The sequence below is a fragment of the Triturus cristatus genome, chromosome 3_2 (genome assembly GCF_964204655.1).
Source record: "Triturus cristatus chromosome 3_2, aTriCri1.1, whole genome shotgun sequence".
Taxonomy (NCBI): domain Eukaryota; kingdom Metazoa; phylum Chordata; class Amphibia; order Caudata; family Salamandridae; genus Triturus; species Triturus cristatus.
This window is the reverse complement of record NC_140584.1, coordinates 1,231,839,710-1,231,860,493: the sequence shown is the minus strand read 5'-3', so window position 1 is coordinate 1,231,860,493 and position 20,784 is coordinate 1,231,839,710. Positions and strand designations below refer to the sequence as shown.

At 45.9% G+C, this 20,784-nt stretch overlaps 1 pseudogene; it reads right to left on the bottom strand.

The window, feature by feature from the left end:
* Positions 1-4,907: 4,907 nt before the first annotated feature.
* Positions 4,908-6,062, bottom strand: LOC146859543 (proliferation-associated protein 2G4 pseudogene; annotated as a pseudogene).
* Between the last annotated feature and the right edge of the window lie 14,722 nt (positions 6,063-20,784).

The window sequence follows — 20,784 nt, the reverse complement described above, 5'->3', positions numbered from 1 at the left end:
TTCCAGCCGTAATACCAGGTTGATAAGGCCCTCACATGTCTTGGGTTGAGGGTCAATATGAGCCACGGCGTCCTTGAGCTCATCGCACAGCCCTTGATGGAAGAGCGCCGTCTGTTTAGCAACAGGCCACTTGGTTTCCGCAACCAGCCTTCGGAACGCGTTGAGATACTGCACCAGGTCGTTGGATCCCTGTCTCAACTCAAGCATTTCACGGTCCGCCGTGTACGAGTCAGCCCTTCTGTCGAATACCTTCAGGAATTCCTCGCGAAAAGCACCCCAATCACATAAGAGGGGGTCGTCCCTGCTCACCAGAGGTACGGCCCATTGTGCCGCGTTTCCAGCCAAATAGGATATAAGGAAAGCCACACGAGCCTGACTCGTGGGGAACGCCTTTGGTTTGCACGATAAATGTAGCGCCACTTGTGTGAGGAATACCTGCACTGTGTTAGGATCCCCACTGTACCTCTCTGGTGTTGCCAAGGGGATGGCTACCGGCATTTCCACTACTACCGCAGGGGTCTGGTTCGTGAGGGAGGTGCTGGGCGTGAGCGAGTCCAATTGGATAGCATCCAGTCTGGCTTTTACATCGGCTGTTTCTTGCCTAGAGGCAGCCACTTCAACTTGCATGGCCGCTAAAGCAGCCAGCACATCATCAAGTGTTGCCATGTCTGTTATCGACCGGGAGACAGTTAGTGTTATTAAGGTCGGATATTTTGTAACGCCCTGAACGTCTCAGGATCGTTTAACAGACACGACAATGAGGACGCAACCACTTGTGAAGGGTTAGTTCTTTTAATGAAGGCAAATAAAATACAAAGAACAAACAAAAGTTATAGTCACTGGAATCCTCCAGGCTAAGTACGTTACCAGCCCACAGCACGGATGGTCCTAACCGTCCTCTGCATATACGCCGATCCCGGCGTATGCCAACAGAGGGCAGAAATGAAATGGCCGACAATGCCAATCGGTAGGCTGTGAGGGGCACGAAGAGTGTTGGGGAGAATCGAGGAGTCAGGGAAACACCCAGCCGGGGTCTCTACCTGAAGGGAGCAGCCGCTCAACCTCTTCCTCAGACTGCACCGGGACGCGGAGTCACCTCCTGGTGATGCGTCACCGATACCCCAATCACAAGCAAGAAGACTGAACCGAGAGCAGCCGCTCGATCGATCCTGTGGACTTCCGAGTCTGTAACGCGGCAAACACCTCCTGGTGTGCGTTACAGCTGGCAGTCCCTGTGTCTCTGGTCGGGCTGGGAGTTACGACTCCAACCAGCAAAAGCGCCACTGCGCTTGGACTCAGCCGAGTCAAAAAGCGAAGCTCAATGGTTGACCGGTAGAGCTTCCGGGTCCTTCACAGGTGACGATGGGGCAAGACACGGCCCAGGGAGTAACGACTCGACCTACCTCCGTTCTTGCCTTACTGGAGCACCACTCCGGAACACTGCTCTTCACGAAGCAGGTACGTCGGTGTAAACACAATATCCGACAGCCTTGTACCTCCCGGTTCCTCCCTTTATAGGGCGTGTTTTCCTTGAGTTATGTAACAGCTCTCCTGTTTACATAAGGGCGTGTTTCCCTTGAGTTATGTAACAGCTCTCCTGTTTACATAAGGGCGTGTTTCCCTTGAGTTATGTAACAGCTCTCCTGTTTACATAAGGGCGTGTTTCCCTTGAGTTATGTAACAGCTCTCCTGTTTACATAAGGGCGTGTTTCCCTTGTATGACAGGAATTCTTGACACCTTCGTACATCTGAGACACAAAACATATTCTAGGGATACTGACAGACCTGAATTGGGAAGAAAACATGACTTTGGTTACCCTAGATGTTACGGCATTGTGCACAAGCATTAGAAGAGAGATTGGTTTGCGTGCAATCAGAAAGATACTCAACACTAGTTTGGCTAGTGCACGGAACCACACAGAGATGCTGATCAGTATGATTGAGATTATTTTGGACAATAATGTTGTTTTGTTCAAAGAAAAGTGGTACAGGCAGAAACAGGGGGCTGCCATAGGGTCCGGACATTCTCTTTTTTATGCCAACCTGTTCATGGGTTGGTTCAAAGAGATAATAATCTGGGGTCTGATGGGAGCCGAATGGTAGGATTCTATCCTGTATTGGATCAGGTACATCGATGGTTGCCTCATGATTTGGACTGGCACGACAGATAAACTGATGGATTTTTTCAAATACATCAATGAAACGGAATATAACATCAGATTCACCTTTGAGTTTAGCACAAGCAAGATCTCATTTTTAGATGTTGAACTTTATATCAAGGAGATTAAGATCCAAAGTATTTTGTTTCGTAAAAAGACAGCGTGAAACGCACTGTTGCATGCGTCCAGTGCTCATCCTGCTCACCAAATTAGGTATATTCCCTTTGGAGAACTAATCAGGGTTAGACAAAATTACAGCCAAGATCCGGAATTTGAGGAATGTAAGAAAGGAGTGTTGGCCCGCTTCCAAAGAAAGGGGTATGGCAAAAATACACTTAGGAAAACTGAACAGAGAAATAATAGTGTGAAGAGACAGGACACTTTAAGGGAACGCACAAAACCTAGCAATAAAAATGAGAAGATACGTATGGTGACTGGTTATAACTCCCGGTCAGGCGTGTTAGTACGTAGTCTCAACAAGCATTGGCACATTCTAAGAGCTGACAAATCGCTCAGCGATGCGATTTCAGACAGACCAGACTTCACTTATAGATGAGGAGTCGCACTGAGAAATTTACTGATCCCTAGTTATCCTAGGGTTTGGACGAAAGAGAGTTGGCTTACACAACGTACAATAGGTTTTTATGGCTGTGGGCACTGCAGTGCATGTAAGTGAACCTGTAGTAAATAGACACATTTTAAGGGCCCAGGAGACCAAACGTACAGGATTATTTCCAATATAAACTTGTTGTATACATTATCGAGTGCAGGTGTAACAAAAGATATGTGGGCAGCACCAAAAGGACATTACGTGAAAGAATAGGGGAACACATGAGAGCGGTAAAACAAGGGGATATTAACAACGATTGTATTTTAGATAAAGAATAAAAGCGAATTGTGCGCGGAATTGGGTACATATAAAAATGAGGGACAATATCAGAGACAGTAGTATATTATCAGAAAGGAACTATTAAAAGGAGGCTCACACCTTATTCACATGAGCATTGTCACTTTTTTATTTTTAGGAAGATAAAGAGCAACGTAAGGGCCCCAACAGATAATCATCATGAGTGCAGATTTTGTCAAGATTAGCAACGCTCACACCTTCACCGTGCAAGGTTATGCGGTGAGAATTGTGAGGGCAATTGTCAATTGAAAGACCCTCTATAATATATCACCTGCCAAAGACTACAACTCCCATCATCCACTGTGCCAAGAATATCAATGATGTGTCAAACAGAAACGCACTGGCAGCTTTTCTTCTTTGTGCTGCCACTATAATATTTGACTAACAGTGGAAGAAGTAAATCCCCTCTCATGGGAACACACATAAGAAAATGGAAATATCTCAATTCTAAACACTCACATATTCACTAAGAGAACCAGGCCACAATGTTTATAACGAAAAGGGCGACTCCGAAACATGGAATTTAATCAAAAGGCCATCAAATCAAACCATTAAATGACAGATTAATCGGGGAAGAGCAATTGGAAAACGTTACTGTGTTATAAATAAATAAATAAGTGGGTGAGCGTTGCTAATCTTGACAAAATCTGCACTCATGATGATTATCTGTTGGGGTCCTTACATTGCTCTTTATTTTCCTAAAAAAATAGTTCCTTTCTGATAATATACTACTGTCTCTGATATTGTCTCTCTTTTTTATATGTACCCAATTCCGCGCACAATTCGCTTTTATTCTTTTTCTAAAATACGAACGTTGTGTGATGTTGTTTTGATTATTGGACAAATACCAATTTTGAAGATACGTCAGATATTAATTCTTGACTAATAAGGTATAATAATAGATATCACATTTCTCAACAGGATTTATGGGTTCAAGTGCAATACACTTCACCCTATGAATGTTTTGGAAACTACACAGTGAAAATAAAAGGTATGCTTCCATCCATTTACAAGTTAATGTCCATTTGTTATGGTATGATTATTGACTATAGGTATACGATATTATGATTTGGGACTATTTACAAGTTTTGAGGCCTTTTTATATCTTCTATTCTAATACATAGAATTGAACAATTATAAACTTAAAATATGATCGACTCACCTGTTGGCTGTTGATATGTGTTCAAAGTATGCATTACATCTCTGGATTACATAATTTGGGATTGTTGCAATTTTGGTATGTGGAGTGTGTTTTTTCAAATAAGAAATAACCGAAAGTGTACTTTCTGTTCTATAAATATGATGTATTAATAGACCTTCAGGTTGCTCTTTTTGTATATATAATTGTTGATATTTGAATTAAGTGTTGATTTGTGACCTTATATGTAATTTTATATGTATTAGTCAAATGTTGGATGTTTGTTTTTCTTTTTGTGATGGTCTGTTGGAGATAGTGTTTTGATACAATTTTGATACATTTGTTTGTCGTGTAAATCCTGTGTCTCATGATTTGAATGTAATATATATGTTGTCTTCTCATGTTGCAGCCCTGATAAAGTTCCCTATGGGGGAACGAAATGCGTTGTCTGGACATTTTTATACCAGATGAACTCTTTAAAGATAAAATAAAGAAGTTATTTTTCTACAACTACTTGCCCCTTGGACTCTCTGAACTGTGCACTCCATTCTATTCATAATCTCTTTTGATCTGGAACACAGCGACGCCTCTCAACGGCTGGTGTTGGGGTTGATTGCACGGTCATTACAATTATTTGAACTGGTGTGAGGTGCGGCAAGAAAGGTCCGCCGTTGTTGCAATTTTTTTTTTTTTTTTTTTAGGAAGAGAGCAGTTTTAGACTGCTTTTTTAAATTAATTCGTGTTTTTAAATAGTCTGAAGTAGAGCCACCTCCCTCAGTGTCCACAGATGCCAACTGTACGCAGTGGGAAGTCCGAAGCTCATACGACAAAACATGCCCCCTTTGTTGTTTCTTCGTGAAAGGGGAGAAAGAGGGACAGGGTGGATTCAAATACTACAAAACCACTGGCAAATTGGAGTGAGGAAATTGGGAAGGGCCTCAGTCAGTGGTTTCAATCTCTTCGGCATCTCCACTGGTGTTATTTTCTGCATTCTTGGAGGCCTTCTTTTTTTTCTTTTTCTGGGTTTTCCGGCTTGCGGAACTCAGCAATAGTGCCTTCAGCTCGATATCCTGCACATCCAGTCCAGACTTGTATAATTCAGGCTCCAGTGGGCCGCTGGTGATCCTCATAGGGCCATTAGTGCTAACAAGGACATCTACGGCATAAACTTCATGCACCTCAAACTCAGCCTTTTCATGGTCCTTCTTTTGCTGGTCGGTTGGGTTTTGGATGATCGTTTTCTCGCCATCGATCACATGCTGCTTCAGCTGATGTGACAACATCCCTTCAACAGCGGAACACTTAAACGACTGAGCAATTTTATTCCAGGCCTCGGTTACCTGAGAGTTCTGGTTCCCTGGTTTCACCAAACGCAATGCAGCTTCTGCACATAAGTGTGCTGCCTTCAGAACATCAGCTTTGCGTCCAATAATTGAAGTTTCCTTTGTGGCACCCACAACGAAGCTGTGGGCAACATTGGCAATAAAGCCATCCACGTAGACTCCCAGATCAATTTTGACCAAGTCACCTTCCTTGAGTAAATAATCTTGGTCACTCTTCAAGGGAGAGAAGTGGCAGACACAGTGATTACTGATATACTGGTTGGGAAAGCAATACCCTTTTTTCATTTCCTTCTCCTTTTTGAAGATTTTACCGGTCTCCTCCATGATCAGAGCATCACCCTTCTCACAAAGACTCAGGACCGAGCACCCACAAGTGGCGGCATCAATTACAGTCCGGAGGACCCGGTTGGCGATGTCACCGCCCATCTTGTACTTGGTCACCACCAGGTCCTCGGCGATTGGCTGCTCCTGCGGCTCATCGTCCCCCGACATCTTCAGCAAGCAACGCGCGATGGCACAGGACGGTTGCAATTTGATTATTATACTAAGGAGATTGGGTTAAATGTGGATCAGCAGCTGCATTATTTTTTGAGAAGATGAAATGCCCATTACTGCATTTTCTGTGTGGATAATAGTTATCATAAGTATGTGATACAATAAATGATTTTCGGTTGCCCATTTTCTTAACTCAAGTTGAACACTTTTTTTCTCTTCTGTTAAAAATCATTATGTCTACTTTTCGGTTATATTTTTCTTATATAAAAAATATAGGAACCCAAATCTAATTGAAAGTATTTAGGGGACGGAAAAATGTGGTGTTAATATATCACAACCAACACTGGATTTAGATGTTTTGTCACACCATCTTGATGAATTTTGAAAGTGACCTCACGCCCTTTCATACACTTAAAGGGTGATGTTTGCCTCCTCAATTATTGGAAAGCATACCATAAACACGGTGAAACACGTTTCAAGATGGAGCCCATTTTGGTACTTACTTAATCACAATTAATTTGCTGAACATTTTGCACTGTATACAGAAGAATATAAGTAGTGTAACTATATGACATAGTTTGGGTCAAATAGCACTGTAAGAACTTTGAATACAGTGCAGTTGATTGATGATTTTGAAGATTTTGGTGCTTAATTGGAATTTCAAGATGGCACCCGTTTAAGAGACAATATGTGTCCTTTTTCTATTTTGATGACTCCCAGCTGTGAGAGATTGTATAAAGGAGGTAACACTCATTTCCTCGGTGTTCTCACACTTGAGAGGCATGTTTTGGGCTACGTGGATGATGGAGCTGTCTTACGGTAAGGGATAATTGATTGTGGATGCATTGTGAAACTTTGAAGGACCATGCGGGTAGTTTGACATAGTATACTTGTGCGATGTACAAATACAAATTTGGCATGTGTTATGAAGGCATCTTTTAAACATCTTGGTGCCTATTGGGTGCATTACATATGGATTTGTGTTGGGATCTTGATGGGACATATAGGGTTCCATTAGCTAAGTCTCAGACGACTGATTCGGATAGTGGTGACGGTGGATATTTTCTGAGATGTTAGGAATAGTTTGATACGTGAGCGCATGTGCTGCAACCCTGACAATATAATGGGTATGTAAAGCAGGGACACGCATTTTGAATAAGTAAGCATGACTTTAAAGAGGTTGCGGCTGGATAGTGTGTTATGATAGCGGGTTTATTATACTCCCTTTAGTGATTGGGATTGACAAGGTGGCGTTGTGCACAAGTGCCGAAGTTGATATATGGATATGTGTTGTGATCTCAATGGGGCATATACGGTTCCATTGGCTAAGTCTTGGAAGTTGAGTCAGATAGTGGTGATGGTTGACACTCTCTGAGATGTTAGAAATAGTGAGATACGTTAGCGCACGTGTTGCAACTCTGACAATGTTATGGATATGCAGAGCGGGGACACGCGTTCGCGTTTTGAACAAGCAAGCATGACCGCATAGAGATTGTGGCTGGATGGTGTGTTATGGTAGTTATTGGGATGAATAAGGCGGTGTTGCGCACATGGGGCATAGTGATTTCTGGCTCAAAAGTTGATATATGTGCCTTTCAGTACCATATGGATCTTACCTAATGATAGATACGAGCATTGTCTTTGGAGAAGTTTATACATTATTACATCCCCAGATATATATATTTTCAGAGCTCGTGGATTGGTCAGACAGAGACCCTTCCTGAATGATGAACATATTTTAACGCAGAGGACAGATATTTTACCCATTGTGGTTTGGAATTATCACCACATAAGAAGTAGGTTTTCCATCTGCGTGTCAGATTCAGAAATGGAAGTAGGCATGTATATTAAGAGTGTGTCCTAATGATAGTTCTTTTTAATTTCACAGAGGAATATATACCAAAGATTGTAGAGGTATTTGAAATGCGTTCTCACATACACATGACTTTGGGCTTTAAGGTGGATATATTGATCACTCTTTCATCACCTATTGTCAGTTTTTTGTGTTTTTGTGCTTGCATCTGACAATCTGCAGTAGTTATGTTGGGCTGTTCTTTAATTAATGTCAGAAAAGTGTCATCACAGTTTTTTAACCAACATACGGTCATAGATTGGTATTTAGCTCTTTCACTTTGTCGTCACAAATGTTTTCCTCCATCACCAATCAGCAGGTGATCAAGGATGTCTCTTTTTCACCCCTTGTAATTTGGCTTACTAATATGTCTTGGCCCTTACAGGCATGGGTTTCCAGTCCCTGTGTATGCGACGAAACACATGTCGGCTGAAGAAAAACCATAAGAATGAATAAAGAAATAAAATGAGCTCACAATACTGTGTTAACATTTATGCATACAATGTGCAGATAATTGATTAGAGACACTACAGACGTGTGCTGAGGATTTCCTTTGTGTATTCAGTGGCCTCTGCCACAATTTTGGGGGAGGGTGGTGGTTCTCCTCACCTTACAGCACCGTCTAGAATTTAGGATCTATTAATATATGTGCGATTTTCCTGAGTGGCGCCGTCTCACCTAGCTCAATACCACTGCCCGTTCAAAGGTCCTCCTCACACCCAATAGATTTGTGGTGGGGGCTACAACTCCTAATTAAATTAGTGGGAGCTCTTAGGTCATTCTGATTTCCTATATGAGTGTAGAATGTAAGTCAGCGGCACAGAGTGTGAAAAAAAGATAAAAGAGGTGAATAAGGTGCAATTAAAACTATTCTTGCAAAAATATATTTGACTTTATTTTTATCTGGTGGGGATAGGATTAAAAATACACAAGAGCGAGTGCTCAGGGGAAGGATTCTTAAACCCTGATTGTACTATGATCTATGGTTAACATGTTTCTTCATACAAGTTACCCTTGTTTAAAGGGTTGAGGCATTCACCAAGACTTAAATCACTCTTCTGTGCACTATCAACGCTCTAATTAGTGCAAATGAATAAACATATACAGAATATAGAAAAAAGTGGTCACCAAAAATTTGAGGAAATGCACTTCTCCCAGACCGGTAAGAGAATAGAATATAGTCAAACCAACCAGTTATATAAAAACAGGTTTAGAACTATTTGTTAAAATAAAAGGCATTTAGAGTAACTTATTAGAAAAGATACATTTCACAAAAGTGCACCCACAGCACAGTGTAAAAATTATCAAACTCATCATGAGTGCTATATGCATACTGTTGGATATTAATTGAGCAAAAAATGGTAGGTCTTACCCCCACCAGTTGAGTCTTGCCGCCTTCTCTCAAAGTGACAATGGCAGGAGGTTCAGGGCTCATGCTTCAATTTCAAAAGAAACCAATTTCAGTACCACACAAAACTATGTACTTCAACTTGTTAACCAAATAGATGGACAAACCAAGAGTTTATCTGAATTAATGGCCCGATTAATAGTCTAGTTGCGGTGGTGGTTCTGTGGCTGCCCTATTCTAAGGCGGCCATTTGGACTGCCATGGCTTCACCGGCTGTGCCAGGGAACCACTGATCCCTTGTGGTGGTGCAGCGGACAGGCGTATCCAATATGCAAGGCGGAACCCCCACAGTCGCTGAGCATATTTCGAGTTTGCCCACCGCCAGCCTTTTCATGGTGGTGAGTCTGCCATGAAAAGGCTGGTGGTGGATAAACAAATGGGGCCCTACAGGGTCCCCATGCCTATGCTGCGATGGGGATGCATTCTGGGGCACAACATATGTCCCCCTGTTTTCATGCACCCCAAGTTCTAGCATGGCATGGACTTCATAGTCCATGCTGTTCTGGAACTTCTTTTGCATTTCCATTGCAGTGTGCATTTTCAGGGCACTGCCGTGGGAACGGCAAAAGAAAAACCCGCCAGACATGAGTTGTAATCGGAATCTGGCGGGCAGGCCATGCACTGCTTTGGCGGTGCTGTGCCTGCGCAAAGCAGGCTCAGCACCGCCAAACTCATAATCAGCCTCTATTTTGTAACTGTGTATTCCTTTTTAACAAGCCCAGCTGCTACTTTGTGCTGGTAGTGTTATGCACAACATGATTTAAAAGGCCACGTAAAAATCATCTGATATAGCTCAAGCAGGATATGGTCCCCATCATACAATCCTGGGTGTTTTCTAGAAGTGGCCCATTACTGTTTAATATAAGATCACTTATTGTGACATGGTTCACAATGGCATGTCCACACGTAAAGTCAAGGCATAAGCGGGCTAACATTACCATTAAAGTCAGAATGTTAATGAAACACCAATACCGCATTGTAGAAAACACGATATCCATGCCATTATATGCAAAATAACTTCATTGTTTATAATGCCATGCCTGCGCATCGACTGGGACGGAAAATGCGGGCAAAAGTTCCCATCAAAGTCCGAACTCATGGAAACAAAAGTATCTTGCATAAAAACATTATACAACATGTGTTACCATGCCTCTCACCCGTCTGTCGTCCTAGGGGAGTCCACATATCACCAGGAGCAAGGAAGCCAGACCGCCTGACATGCTTGCTTGTAAGGAACAAAGCAACGTGTTCTAATGACATCAGGGAGAAGCTATTGTGGTATCATGTCACATGGGAATGCAGGGAGAAGCAGATCTCACAGCACAGCTCAATGCATAGGGAGTCGCTACATTCTCCGAACCGTAGAAAAAGAGGATGTGGTTGCAAAATATGGGGCATCAACAAGAAATTGCGATAATTATCGCTAAGCGCTGTTAGCAGGAAAAATGTTATCGCCGGCGAAGTCCTTTGTTTATCGCCGCCGTAGCGACGTATTAACAAGGCACCGCTAGCCAGTGATAACAATCAGTTCCGGCGCTTAGGGATGGCGATAGAATTTTAGCGCCGGCGATAAAAAAACGCACACTAAGCCGCGAAAAGTAGAGATAAGCAATTTATCTAAAAAATCAGCCTGACAATTGCCAACAGACCTGCATTTTGCATGCAGCAAGCGGGAAAATGCACTATAAAAGGCCCCAAAGCAGGCAAAAAAAAAAATGGATTCCAGTGACCAGAGACATGTAGGAAGCAGGGCAAAGCACAGAGACCGCAGCAAACCCCACAGCCAGGAGGAGCAGGGAGAGAGCCAGTGGAAGGAAAAGAGGTGGAGGAACCCCAGGTTCAGCCACCAGGAGAATCAGGTCCTATATAGCCTGGTGGCTGAACACCAGCAGGAGCTGTTCATAAGGAAGACAGTGCCATTGTCCAGAAAGAAACACATCTGGGAGGAGATCACAGCTAAGGTCAATGCTGTGGGAGAGAGGAAGAGGAGGACCGTGGAGGAGGTGAAAAAACGCTGGAACGACCGCAAGAAGAACACCAAGGAGAAGATGGCTGCCAACCGGAGGGCAGCCATGGCCACCGGAGGTGGTAGCCCCATGCCGCAGCTGGAGCTGGATGAGCAGGAGGAACTGGTGGCGCAAGTCATCACAGAGGAGATGGTGGTTGGAGTGCCGGGTCGGGACACTGCTGCAGGTCAACAGACAAAACCACAGGGTGAGTACAAACTATGGAGTGGGTGGACGGGGGTGGATGGCCACAATGGCACACATGTATATTAAATAGCATTGCATGCCCACAATTACTGTGGTTCAGGGCCCAGATAGCCCAGTGCATTGTGGCATGGACACACATAAACATTGCTAGATACACTTTGACGGACACACTGACATCGAAATGTGCATTGAAACCTCAGAAAAACACAGTCTAGCTACATCATCAGACCACAAAATAAGTGCCACATCACATACCAAAATGCCACATCACGTAGAGACGCACAATGCTCACAAAATGCAAACCTTGCACCATCACAACCTATATCCAAATCATCTCCACAAGGCTGTCAAAATTAGTATGCAGTGTGAATGTGACTGATCACGTGCATGTGTCAGCATGCCAACAGCAAGAACAGCACACCTGCAAAATAGCACATGTGGCTGACTTGAGTGCAAGGATGTGCGTGGCCAACAAGGTTGACTTGGAGGGCCACACACAACCTTGCACATGAGCCAGACACATGTGCAATGTTGCAGGTGTGCTGAGCCTGTCGCTGGCATGCTTACTCGTGCACGTGACCTGTTACATTCACGCTGCATACTCATTTTGGCACATGGGAGTTGCGGACTTCTGAAGAAGATTTGGATAAGTGTGGTGATGAGGCAAGGGGGACATTGTGACAACATCATTCCTGTACTCCCAAAGTGCCCCCTTGCCTGTACATGCTATGCAGCACTGTGTATAGCAAGATGAGAAAGTAATGAGTCACTCTGCATACCGACAACACATGCAATGTCACACCAAAAATACAAATTATGGGGCATATTACCAAGGACGGTGTTAAAATAATAGCTGCTTCAGTGGCAGAAAACTGCCACTAAATCAGCGATAATGGCCCTTAAAAAATGCCCTGGAGAATTCCAATACAAGCCCATGATAAACACCAGAGCATGGACATCTATTGGAATTCCCTAGGGCATATTATCAAGGCCATGATTGCCGCTTAAGCGGCAGTTCTCTGCCGCTCAAGTGCCGATAATCTGTAATGCCGTCCCTGATAATTTGGCCCTTAGTTGTGTGCTCTCCATTGCAAAATGCAATGTGGGGCGCACCATGAAAGCCATTCAGTCATCCAAAGGCAACTCACCTGCATGCACACATATCCCTGTCTATAATACCCACCACCCTCTCCCGCCCCACGTCAACGCATGGCATGTACTATTTTCACTAGCAAAATTTAAAAATCCTCATGTCTGTGTAAGCTAGATCTTCAGATCTAACAATTGTGCAAACCTAGGGACATATTACCAAGATCAGCGTTAAAATCATTGCAGCCTTAGCGGCAGGAAACTGCCACTAAAGTGGCGGCAATGGGCTTGATAATATGCCCCTTGGAATTCCCAGAGAAGGCCATGTTCACACCAGAACATGGACTCCTATGGGAATTCACAAGGGCCGATCATCAAGCCCAACACCGCCGCTATAGTGGCAGTTACCTGCCGCTACAGCCGCAATCATTTTAACGCTGATACTGATAATATGACCCCTAGTCCCTCTCCACTCACTATGGTGTTCATTTTTCTGAGCATAGGATCCTTGGCTTGTTACTATGACATGTTTCCTCTACTACCTTCAATATTAAGAACCATGTAAAAAGGGGCATACCAAACAATTAACAACACAGGCCATATAAACCAACATCACCAGCACTAATCCATACGACAGTCTATTTCACAATCCCTCAAGACATGTCACTACCCATGTTGCTCTGTACTCCTTGATAGCCGTACTAGTGCGTAATCTGTGGTAATCTGTGTTATCCAGAAGATAAACACTAAAAACACAATATACAGGCTTCCGCTTGAGATTCACCCATCATGCATGTCTACAATGGTGTGGAATGGTCACATCTACGCGCTATAAAGGCACTAGCCTGGTACCAGCTCACCTGGCTCAGTGTTGACATCGCACTCACTGTCTTCGTCCACAAATGGTCCAAAGAAATGGTCCAATGCCCTAGCCGCATCAAGTGATCCCTTGCCCACTGTACCCTTGACCAGTAGTAGCCTAACTATCCCATCACACTTTGCTCATTTGGTGAACTGGCACTCCCATTGAACTAAACTCGTGGCCCCATTTACCTTCCAGTGCACCATAATATCCCCTCATGGCCAATAATAATACCCTATCCATAAACTTGTGGCAAGCCCACTTTGAGCTGTGTGTGGGAAGCAATGTAGGATACAAGCCCCCTATGACAGATCAACCTGTGAAATGGTAGCGGCAGTTTCAGTCGATAACCTTTCAAGTATTGCCCGGTGGTAATCGCCTCTTATACCATTCGATGATTTACCAATAAAAGAGGCAGGCGCTGAAGACTGGAAGGCAAGAAACAAAGGTTTATTCTCTCCGGAGGAGAACACATCAGATCAGACCCACAGGGAATCTTCTCGAGATGCTCTACTCACATCTCTGAGGCCTGGCCTCTTATACACAGGTTTATTGCTTTATTACAGGTTTATCATACATGGCACATTCTTGAGATCGCTTTGATACATGAAAGAACATCCTCAGAATCCCCGGCTCAGATCCGCTCCCACACATAGCTACAGTGGAAGTCCCCACCCCACCCACAGTAGGAGATGGCTATCACACAGCTGGACATTCCGCCAATTCCCGGGGGTGTGTGCGACTGGTCGGGTCTCAGGAACAATCGGGCGCAGAGGAAGGGGGTTATCAAAGGGATGTATGACCATGTATGGGATGAAAGAAGGTGTCGGTCAGGCGTGGGATGTGGTTCCATGGCAGGGCTGCGCAGAAGGAGAGGGTTTATGGCCCATGTATGAGAGAGCGGGGGTGGCCGGCGCACGGGGGGATGTTGGCAGCTCCAGAGGGACGCGCTGGCTATCGGCAATGAGGTCATGGTGCCTAAAATGGCCGTCGCGCGTTTTCAGCGTGCGGGCCTGAGAGGGGACAAGATGGCGTCGATTATGTTGACATTGCAAACCAGATTTTAACAAACCTCCCTGTCTGTCAACACCTTCAATACTGTTATCACTATGGTCCAATAAGTTGCCTAAAGTGGTCACCCCCAAATCATGTGAGGAACGTTTGCCCCCTCTCCCTGAACCCTTGTGCATGCCTATGAGTCAATGTAGAAACATGCATTGACTTCCTGCCGGTGTGAGGTAAGGCGATGTAAAATATTTAAAATAAGCCTTTGGAAGCGGTTGTGCCTGCTGCACCTCCATGCTTACTCTACACTCTCTGCACAAGCCCTTTCCGGGATCTCTCGAACTACATCTACCTCCCATTTAAATTCAGTTTGTCCAAAGGGGGCAGCTCCATGAGACCCATGCGCATGTACAGGCATGTGACTGCATTAAACTTTACAGTTGCTGTCAATATGTATTGGCACCCTAAAGAAAGCTCAGGTCATGCTTGGTCCCCTTTACAATGCGCACGAATATCCGCTGTGATCGCTGCATGGAGTATGTAGTCCCCCCTTCAAAAATCAAACCGCTCATGCAGAGTCTAGAATGTTTGCACCTGGTATGATGCACAATACGGCCCACCACTGCCACACACACTCCACATGTTGGACAAAATCTGTGGGTAATGGGTGTGGACACTGTCTGCTCAGATAGCAACAACATGTGCCATACATGCTGCACCATACTCTGAAAGGGTAATCCAAAAGAAGTGCAGGAAGCAAGATTAAACATGACAGACGCAATGCACACAACACAAATTTCAAGGAGCCAAAGCAACTTAGAGGCACATGTGTCCTACACAGTGCAGCTTTGTAGAAACAACATGGCATATATAATCAAGGAAGTTCTTTAAATTATCGCCACTTCAGCGGCATGAAGCAGACACCAAAGCGGTGATAATGTGCCTGATAACATGCAGCAGAGAATTCTAATCAAAGCCCATGTTCACACCAGAACATGTGCTTCTCCTGGAATTATATGTGGCACATTTCCAAGGACATCTTTGCCGCTTGTAGCGGAAGTCTCCTGCTGCTAAAGCGCAGATAACACCATGGACGTCCATGATAACATGCTCCCAAGTAGGCTCCCATTGCCAATGTGCCAAAAGTGGGCACTCATCACACATCACCAATATCACACTAAACACATGCACATGTGCAAGCCCCTACAGAGCTGCAACTCCTTGAGCCACACTGATAAGGCATGTGATAGGGCATGATGGATAGCATGCCTGCAGGACGAAGAGATTCACATGGTGCAGGATACCTCACTGATGTTGAGGAGTGTAGAACTCATCCTCAAGGAAGCATGTCACACCCTGGCACAAACATATGTACACACAACCCCTGATGTGACCAAGACACTTAATGACCTACTATGCACAAGTGTCACTACTCTGACAAGGATACACCATCCACACAGATTTACACATGTCTGCATTGTCCATACACAGATGTCAAAGGCCCATTTCATGAAAGGGACAAGGGGCAGCTAAACAAAGGCAGCAGGTGCCACCATCACACAATGCAGTGTACACACATACTAATCGGAGTACATCAACATTGCCTAATAGGTGTTGCGGACTGCATCAGTCACATAACACAAACCAAGACACAACAGGTAGCATTTGTGTGTAGACACTGTCAAGACACATTTCTCACCTAGGCAACTAGTGATAATACAACGTACAAGTACACACACACATCTGTGATGTCTCTGCAATAATCCCCATCCAGTAACTAGCATGCATTTTGTACAAAATATCTATCATGTACAGTCTCCCTCAGTCTGATTGTTAAGTCAAATAATGCATGCCCATACATGGATCCCACTGTTAAACTCTATCTCCCATGAAAATTTCAGAGGGAGCGACAACATCTCCTGGACAGCGGGACGACCCACTCCACCACGATGACTCGTCCCAAACACCAACTATCAATATGGACGAGTTTGAGCATCTCCTTGATTCCTTCGCAACACCAACTCCAGTAGCAGGGCTACCCACCAGCATTGCGCCCAGCCCACCCCCTGCACAACCACCCAGCAGCAAGCACCTCCAACCACAGCTGCCTCCCAGGACCCAGGCAACACATATGCGGCCTTTCAAACCATGGTGCTGGAGGTCCAACGGGAGACACGGGACTTTGTGCGGGTGGGCTTGGAGAGCCTGGCATCCAACTTTGAGGAGCTCAGGGGGTGTCTGAATCGCCTGTAAAACAACGGTGCGAGGCTGCCAGACATCCACACCTCCCTCAATCACATCCAACGCCCCCTGGATGACATTGCTGGGGTCCTGATCCGGAGAGTGGACACACTGTCCCGGCAGGATAGCTCCAGCAGTGTCTCTGCTGCACTATCCCGACTGGCAGGGGTAATGGAGTCCAGGGAGCGGAGGGAGCTCCAACAAATGGCTGCCACGGCTCAACACCAGCGCAATCTGTAACAGATATGGCAGGCCATGCTTCTCCACATGACAGCTTTGCCTCTCCACGGTCTTGTGACATCTGCTGCTTGCGCATCCACATCCTCAGCTCCACACCCTGATGTGTCTGTGCCTCACAGTGCTGCTCCCACCATACCACCGCCCACATGTGAGACACACAACACATCATCGGATGAATCTGAGGATGAAACTGCCACCATGGTGATGCGCAAGTCCAGCTAGCGATGAAGTACAAAGGCCTGTTGGTTTGTACACAACAACATTTCACTGCCCTTCCTTTCCCACTGTCTGCCGACGTCCATCAACATCCAGCGTGGACCCACACATTGACCCACAGCAAATCTCCTCTCGTTCATTGACAATGGCACTGCTAAATCCGCCTCCTCCCCTGGCTCTGTCACTCGCAGTGGACTGCCAATCCCATGTCCTAAGGTCAAGTTCTGGTCAATGCAAAACCTCTTTTGTTTGTAAATAAATGCACTTTAATCAAACAGGTGCGTGTGTCCAAGAACAATCAAGTATTTAACTTAGGTAATAAGTAAGGGGCTACGAATTCACAAGAAGGTCCAGCAAGGCTAATTCAATCAATGTACATGTGTCACCTGACACGGATAGGCAGTGAGATGGTCGTGTATGTGTAAAAGCAAGCTAGATAATTTTCCTATGACAACATCTTTAATGTGCACCACTAACCCCTGAGTGTCTCAAGGAGCGGGGGTGGGTAGGAGTCTGCCACTGCTTGGAAAACCCGTTCTTGAGGAGTCACATTAATGTCAGCATGTGCTGTGCCTGCTGCAGGAGGGTGGGGAGAGTGTTCCAGTTTTTTTGCGTTAAGGTGGCATAATGATCTCCTGCAGGAGTTAGCTGTCCAGATGCGGGGGACTGTGGCAATTGCCATGTCAGCGTAGCGGACCTGCTGGATTGGGGTGCAGAAGTTGAGTCGTCTTTTGAGATATGCATGTCTGGTGTTGTGGAGTGGCTTGTGTGCGTGGTTCTTGCACGTGGAGGTGAGACACTTGTTGGCGGTGAGCCAGTGCAGGTCTCACAGGTGGGGTGTAATGTGCTGTTGGCGAGGGATGTTGAGGATCAGGCATGCAGAGGCGTTTTTAATGCGTCTAAGTTGTTATTAGAGTTTGGTCGAGGCTCCTGCATAGAGGATGTTACCGTATTCCAACTTGCTGCTGCAGAGTGCCTGTGTGACTGTACTCCATGTCTTGGTGGTAATCCACCTGTTGAACTTGATAAGCATCTGGAGGGTGATGAAGCAGGAGGACGAGATGGCGTTTTCCGGCTTTGGCATGGAGAGAGTAGAGTTGATGTTGTACCCCATGGTGCATGCGTGGGTGGTTGGTGCTGGATCTGTTCTCAGGGCAGCCGCACACCAGGAGGTGCCTCATGCATAGGGGTGGATTTGAGGATGAGCATTTCTGTCTTGTCTGATGTTCATCTCCTGTTGGCATCCCTTTGTCCACTCAGCAACATCTTACAGTCCTACATGGTGTATGGTTGTGTAAGTGAGGGTGGCCATGGTGAGGGAGAAGATCAGCTGGCTGATGTTCTTGTAGGAGATGATGTTGAGGTTGGGCAGTTGGGTAACGTGTGCAAGTGGTGACATGTACATGTAGAGCAAAGTTGTGTGAGGGATGAGCCCTGGCGTAATCCGCAGAAGATTACTGTGGACTCTGAGCAGGAAGGGTGGAGGAGGGTGGACTGGGTTTTGCCGTAGAGGAGGTCCAGTCACAAGCCTTGTCTCAGATCTCGTTGTCATGTATACGTGTGCATAGTGTGCAGTGCAAGACAGTGTTGAAGTCAAATCACAGGTACTGGTCAATGAGTGCTGCTCTTTCACTGTTGTCCATCCGTGGCATTATGTCATTGGTGGCAGAGATGTGTTCAGTTTGCTGGAGGAGTTGCCGCTGAAGCGCAAATGGGACGGATCCTGGATGCTGTTCCCATAGAGTTAGTGGGTCAGTTGTCTGTTGATGGTCTTCGCAATGACACCTCACACGAATGGTAGCAGGGAGATGGGACGTAAGCAAAAGGTGGTCCTTGGGGTCAGTCTTTTGTTTGTGGAGTAAGGGGTTGATATCGGCGTGCTTCCAGCTCTACATCAATGTTGAATTTACGAGGGAGATGTTGATGCTTATCTGGAAATGGGGTGCAATGGTGGGGCTGGATTTGGAGCAAATGTGGGGTGGGCATGTGCCTGATGTTGATCCGTAGTGGATGTAGTACCAGATGTGCATTGTGTTTGTGTTGTTTACGTTGGTCCAGGAGAGCAGGGGCTTGGCGTGTATGGGATCTGTGGTGATGGAGGTCTCAGTGCTAGTCGTGGCAGTCGTGGCGTTGTAGCTGTCGTGGATGGCTGCACCCTTGCGATGGACAAAAGTAACTAAGGAGTTGCACAGGTCTTGCAAAGGTGGGATGGTGTTGTTGTTGGAGCTGGTTTAGGAGAGTTCTGTCACTAGGTTGAAGAGCATTTAGCTGGTGTGTGCGTTGTAGGCAATGCAGTCTTTGAAGGAGGCCCAATTGCATATCTGTGGAGTTGATGGTGTCTTTCTTCACTAGCTCATGGCAGGGCGGCATTGAGGCCTGCTGTTCTGCATTGAACCAGCTGGCTTACTTGCTGGTGTGTCTGTTGGAGTGTGTCTTAATCTGGGCGAGTGGGTTTGCGCTGTTGCCTATCCCTTGTCTGACGTTCTGGGCGCTGGAGTGAGTGTGGGTGGTTGTGCTCCAGGCAAGGTTGATGGTTAGCTGTGCTTCTGTGACTGTACTCCAGCAGTGCCAGTGAATCTGTTGGGTGTGGTGGCGCGTGGTGTCTTCATGGAATGCGAATTTGCTGCGTTGATGGTTGTTCCAGTGGAGGTTGGCTGGGTGGTTGGAGTAGACGTGGGAGCTTGCGGATAATATGTGGTCAAGCGTGTGGCTGTTGTGGTGGATGAGTGTTGTGACAAGTTGTATGAGCCCGAGGGTGGCCAGGGTGTTGGTCAGGGTGGTGGATACGGTGCCGTCAATGTACACGAGGTGGAAGTTCAGCTCTACATGAAGGATGTAGTCTGTGGATGTGAGGGCGTGTGTACCGACAACGTTGGTGATGGAGATGCAGAACTGTGTTCGGGGTCTGGAGGCTATGTAGACGCGGGTTACTCTGAGGGTTGTTTTTGGAATGTTGTGGATCTGGATGTGCATGTGTCTGGCGTTGATGAGGATGTTGTCGTGGTTGTTTGAGACTCTGCGAGTTTTACTGTTGACTATGTCAATTCATAGTCCTACTCCGTTGGTGCGGTCCCTGTGGTTGATCTTGTAGCTGCACAGGATGGCTATGGCGAGGTAGTGTTCTGAGGAGGGGTACAATTAGGTTACTGTCATGGAGACCATGTCTGGGGAGGTTGAGTTGAGTAGGTCCCAGAGTTCACTTGTGTGTTGGCATCTGTGGCAGGTGTTGGGGACAATGCATCTGAGGTAGTTTACTTACAACACAGTGGGTGAATTTGCAGATTCAATGCTGGTGACAATGCAGTTCCGGCTGGAGCTGTGTCCTTGTGTGCGTTCTGTCCTGGGCAGGAAGCAGGTGTGTGATCGTCCTATGTTGAGGGCGTTGAGTGTGCTAGCATCGTAGTGGCAACGTGTGTAGTTGCGTTAGCGGACCCAGGATGTTCCTGCACTTTGCGCGGACCCGGCGTAAATGTACGCAAGTGGAAGAGGAGGTGGGCGGATCAGCCTGGCATGTGGGTGTTACAAAAGTGCGTGTTGCTGTGCGGCTCAGCAGGGGAAACTGTGGCGGGAAGGGAAAGCGGAGGCGGTTTGAAAAACACGTGTCCAAATACAGGCT